Consider the following 6,000-nt stretch of genomic DNA (forward strand, 5'->3'; position numbering starts at 1 on the left):
ACTCGAACTTCCGGGTTTAGAAAGCTCCGCGAAAATAATAATAATAATAATAATAATAATAATAATAATAATAATAATAATAATAATAATAATAATAATACTAATAATAATAATAATACATTTGTAATACTATTATGAATATTATTATTATTATTATTATTATTATTATTATTATTATTATTATTATTATTATTATTATTATTATTATTATTATTATTATTATTATTATTAAAATAGCACAAGCAGCAATGTGCCGGAACTTACGATTCACATGAAACCACGTTAAAATCACAGCAACCACGTTAGGACCTTGCGACGCTACGTGGTAGAGGAGAAAGCAACAGCAAAACACGCCGGGTTAATCGAAGCGCAGGCTCTCGCAGCTGGTTAAGAAAAGGAAGCACGCCTGCGCGTCTCGCCGCATCTCGCAGCTACGTGCCTTGCGGAGAAGAAGGGCAGCTCTTGCGAACTCTCGGCCCCGGCCGTGCGCGGAGCATTCGAGACCTTTTTCCCGCTATTCGCTGTGTTCGTCTGCGTGTTCCAGCTCCTGAAACGCCGTCGTTATGAGGGCGCTCTGTTTGCGCTTGCGCCTTATGCGGCTCGAATTATTGCCAAAAAGAGTGAACCTTGCTGCCAGGGAAGCTTGTTTTCGGGTGTGTCGTTGGTGACGGTCTCCGCGACGTGCTCCCGTGGTGGGCGTTGTCCATTCGCAGTTCAGGCACTGCATGCCACAAGTTTTGGAATCGGCATCCTCGACGAATTGTGTCAGCCAGGCTCAAGGCGCCGTTTTGCGTACTTATTCACGAACTATGCGCAGTAACTTCAACGTCGTTGTGATCAGTCGATAAATGCTTACGCCCGCCAAAGCAAAATAGGTTCTTCGTCGAGGTCATTCACCTTGGTGATCGTTCATGCGGCTAATAATTTTCAGTGTTTTTTTTTTTTTTTACTGCATGAATGCATTGAGTCAGTTAGCTGCAGACACAGGGACGAATGTTTACGCATTTCGAAGAGACATCAGCGGCCTCGTGGGATTCATCTGCAACCGATATTGTGTAGCGTTGTTCGGTGAATACAGCTTGACATTTTCTGCAACCCGGAGTGCCAGCCAGAAGGTGCTGTGATTAAGTGTGTGAATTCTGTTCTCGGCTGTGGCATTCGGAATGTGAAACGAGGAAGAACTTCGTTTCTTGTGCCTCTTCGTGTCGTCATGGTACACGTTGATACTAAGCCCGAATTTTATGGTGTGCTAGCGACAGCCAACGCAGGCAATTGACACAGCGCCTCCGCATTTCGCTCTTTGAAGCATAAACGCCCAGTTCATCAGCTGCAGCCTGAAGCATCTTCGTGTAGTGCGGCAAATATTTCAAGCCTTATTGAGCACCTCTACTGCTTTGTGAGTGATCCTTCAGGAAATATGCTTGCTAAAAAGACAGAGATATTATGAATCCTTCAATGATCTTTTGTGCACGTGAATTTGAACTTCGGCTTCCTCGTCGATTCCTCGGTGTGTCAGGCCATCCAGAGTAAAACAGGTACCGACTACATTATTTTTTTAATCATGTCATAAACAGCAATTGGTTAACAGCCTAGGTGTAAAGTCTAAGCTATCTCTATTTTGTAAGCCAGATATTGATAATATGGAGAGCAATGCTAATTTATTTTAGTTATGAGTGAACTACATTGTCCGTAAAGCTTCACAGCCAGACGGTTACAGACTTTACAGAGTTTTAGAATAGCGCACCGCAAGCTCTTGCGCTGTGGCCGCTGCCACTGACCATGCGTCGTAACGCGAGGCGATGTTCGCGTTCGCGGTGCGCCCGCAGAAAATCCGAAATAGTGGACGGCGTATTCAGCCCGCAAACGTTGGCTTCGAGGCTACGGTGCCACAGCGAGCGTGCGTTGTGGTTTGCAGGAGGGCGAACGCTATTCTAAAACTCATTTCGCACCCACTATGCCCGCAATGCCCGCAGTGCCTGCAAATGTTATTCTAAAGCTCCCTTTTGCTGGGTACACGATTGAATAACTACAATGAATTGAAATACCCGTCCTTTGACCTATTTAACAGTAAGCTCGTTAGAAAACCGCCTCAATGAGAAACAGTTTTAACGAGAAAAATAGAACCCAAAGGGGTACTTCCGCAAGGACTTTCTGTGACCTCCAAAGAGTGGTACTGTTGCTTTGACGCAAAACCTAGTTGTAATTGCTGAGGAAACAACGAACTGCACAAACAAAACTTTTTCACTCTTTTCCAACGTTAACATTTACATACATTATTTAGATACGCTGTCTCGATTGCACCACCAGTTTCCAGGTGTGGGCCATGTATATATCATCCAGCAGGAGTTTAAAAATGTGAGTAGACAAAGCGAGATAGTGGAATCAACAAAAATGATGTGAAAAATTGCCTGGCTTGAACTAGTCACGCAAGGCTGGAGTTATCAGCGAAGCTTGCGTTGCGCCTAGCCAAGATTGGATAGTAATGCCAAGCTTTTGCCAGCGATGTTATGTTTTAACTAGTAGAACAAAGTATGGCTGCACTTTGCTAAACATGTCACGTCACTCGCCATTACGTGATGTTGCGATTTTAGTCGTCTGGTCTAGCTAGCTATAAAGTTTTTTTGGCGAGGACATATCATGTGCCTAGTTATTACGCTATGTTTCCTTAATTCATTGACGCAGGAGGAAAAGAGAGTCACACCATGTGTTTCGGAAGTGAAGCGGCATTGATGTGAAGGAAGCGTGCGCGACGCGCGGTTGATGATAATTCCTGCTTGCACTATTAGGCCTAACAAAAATATGAAAGAGCTTCACACCTAAAAAAACAAGCAAAGTGAGCATTAAAGTTGGTGAAAACAGACGTGGTATTCAAGTCCATGTTGTGGGTCAACGGTACACCGAGATTCCTACGACTACATTGCTACAATGATGACGTCACATATCTCCGACATTTCAATTCACTCTGCAAAAATCATGACGTCATGGTCCCCTAAACATAATGCCACGTGATGTAATCAACCGTCATTGTCGCCTAGTCGAAGGGGGACGTGAATTGTGGAAAACTGCTCATCAATCGCATTCTTTATACATTGCGCATCATGTTAGTTGCAAAAAGCTTTCGAAGTGAACGGAAGGGGAGTAAGTACATAATCATAACAGCTTGCAGCTCACGCTGACACATGCGCGAAGAAAACACGCACCAAAACAAGTGCTTATGTTGGTCTGTGTGTTCTTCGTCTATGTCGGAACGGAATAGCAGAGAACGGAAAGGCATTGTAACCCGTCCATAAGGACCCGTGTGCTTACCCTACGTTGAAAGCTATTATGGATCTTCCGCGACTAGTCCGATGAAGCAATTTGTTACAAGTATCAGTGGATTCGAGGTAGTAGAAAAACAGACAGGAAAAGAAAAAGAACAATGACGTTTGCTGTGAAGTCATCATAAGCAAATGCACAACGGACGCTGCTGGTTTTTAATTCAGCAACAGATGGTAGCGTATAAAAGGCACATCGGCATCTTGACGTCCTGCCACACTCCGTACATCTGTAGATATACGCGGACGACATCTGCATCTGGGCATCAGGGGTCATGTGTCTACACGCACGAGCCAGGCTTGATGATTATTAGTGGAGTTTATTGGCGCAAGGGCCAGATATGGCCAAAGAGCGCCAGAGTGATGATAATGAACTGTGGAATGTGCAGTGTAGATAAAACAGATGTGACGTGGCTGTTAATGGGCCTAAAAAACAGTCGCTGTAGGTGTGTAAAAATATACATAGAGTAAAATTATGGCATTGACAAATGATGTGAGTTATGGAGACATAAACTGGTTTAAAAGTGATAAGTATGCCAAATAAAAACTTGGCATGGAGCACTAGTGCCTCGACAGAGCCCTTAAAACAAGAGCATGGAGGCCTGGGCTCATTGAGAGCCGCTATCACAGCGCCATGCTCTGAACAGAGGATGCGCTATGAACCTGTTGGGCTAAAAACATTCAATGTTGGGCTAAAAACATTCAATACTGCATCCTTTAAAAAGCTTAAAACTCATTTTGCATCAAAAAGCGGCTCTTCACCGCGAAACATAATCAGATGTAAAGGAAGATTAGAGCGGTATGCTAAAGCAAAATATTTCTTTCTCTCCCTTTCAGCTTCCGCACACTCCAGGAGGACGTGGAGGACGGTTAGCCTGTCGCCACATCTACCACAAGTAGGAGGTTCATCACCAGTCAGAAGAAAGCTATGTGTACCATAAGTGTGTCCTATTCTGAGGCGACAGAATAGGACATCAGTTCGCCGTGTTCTTGTAGTGGAGGGCCAGTAACCCTACCGAGGCTTAATCAAATGAAGCTTATTATTTATTTCTGTGTCCCACAAGCGTTGCCAGTGGTTTCGCAGTTTCTTACGTTGGAAGGGTTTTAGATCTGTTGCAGGGACAGTAGCGGTGGGGTTAATAGCGCGCAATATAATTGACGTGGCCATTTGGTCAGCTAACACATTGCCCTCGATGCTTCTATGGCCAGGAACCCAGCAAATAGTAACATGCTGGTTAGACATATACGCTGTACACAGAACGGAATACAGCTCCAATATTACCGGATTTCTGAATCTGAAAAGAGATCCTAATGCATTTACGACGCTTAACGAGTATGTGAATATAATTGATTTTTGTATGTTTGATTTCCGTATATGCTTCACAGTGGACAATAGTGCATAACCCTTAGCCGTAAATATACTTGTTTCCGGGTGCAGCACACCGGATTCCGAGAAGGATGGTCCGACGGCTGCATAAGCCACCCCTGCATGCGACTTAGAAGCGTCAGTATAAAACTCTACGCATGAGAAGTTGGACTGGAGTTGTCAGAAATGCATTTTAATGTGTGCTTCTGGTGCATGTTTAGTGATCTCGGCAAACGAAGTGTCACGATGTATTAGCTGCCACTGCCACGGCGGTAAATGTTTTGTTGTGGGCATAGGACAAACTTCTAGCAGCGGAACACCCATTTCCTCAGTTAAGCTTCTCACACGCAAAGAGAATGGCTTTCTCGCTGCGGGTCGATTATGGTAGAGGGTGGCAGTGGTCATATCGTTTATAGCTGAATAAGAAGGATGCTTTATGTTTGCGCGTACCTTTATATATTAAGTGAAACTGCTATAGGATCGCTGCAGGTGAAATGACCACTGGTTCGACTCAACATAGAGACTCTGAATCGGACTTGTCCTGAAGGCACCGGTTGCCATTCGGATACCAAGATGGTGAACGGGGTCTTGGATTTTCAAAGCACTTGGCGTTGCGGAATGATAAATTATAGAGGCATAATCAAGGCGCGACCAGACAAGGCTTTTGTACAAGTTCAAGAGACACTTCCGATCACTACCCCATGTTGTACGTGATAGGAGCTTTAGGAGGTTCATCGCTTTCAGACATTTCATTTTTACATGTTTAATATGAGGAATAAACGTGAGCTTTGAATTTAAAGTGGTTCCCAGGAATTTATGCTCGCTGCTCACAGAGAGTTGGTCTCCCTTGATCGCAATATTTGGTAGTGGCATTACCCCTCGTTTGTTGGAGAAGAGTACGCAAGTACTTTTCTGGGTGTTTATTTTAAAACCATTCTCATCCGCCCATTCAGAAAATTTATTCATTCGAAGCTGCACTTGTCGTTCGCAGATAGATAAATTGCATGATTTGAAACTCATCTGCACATCGTCTACATAAACGGAATAAAACATCGCGCTTGGAATGACTGACTGCAGGGATTTCATTTTTACAAGGAAGAGTGTGCAACTAAGCACGCCCCTTTGCTGAACACCAGTCTCTTGGGTACATGATCTAGAGAGAGCATTTCCCACTTTTACGCGAAAGGTTCGATTAGACAGATAGCTTTCAATTGTGATTAACATGTTCCCATGAATGCCCATGGCGGCAAGATCACGTAGAACCCCGAATCACCATGTGGTATCGTACGCTTTCTCCAGGTCTAAGAATACCGAAAGTAC

At 44.0% G+C, this 6,000-nt stretch overlaps 1 long non-coding RNA gene across 1 annotated transcript; it reads left to right on the forward strand.

Moving 5' to 3' along the window:
- Positions 1 to 522: 522 nt before the first annotated feature.
- Positions 523 to 5,479, forward strand: LOC142765483 (uncharacterized). The gene is made up of 2 exons (XR_012884285.1): positions 523 to 1,535; positions 4,152 to 5,479. It is a non-coding gene; the product is annotated as an uncharacterized LOC142765483 (long non-coding RNA).
- The last annotated feature ends 521 nt before the right edge of the window (positions 5,480 to 6,000 follow it).

This window comes from Rhipicephalus microplus, chromosome 6 (genome assembly GCF_043290135.1).
Source record: "Rhipicephalus microplus isolate Deutch F79 chromosome 6, USDA_Rmic, whole genome shotgun sequence".
Lineage (NCBI taxonomy): Eukaryota > Metazoa > Arthropoda > Arachnida > Ixodida > Ixodidae > Rhipicephalus > Rhipicephalus microplus.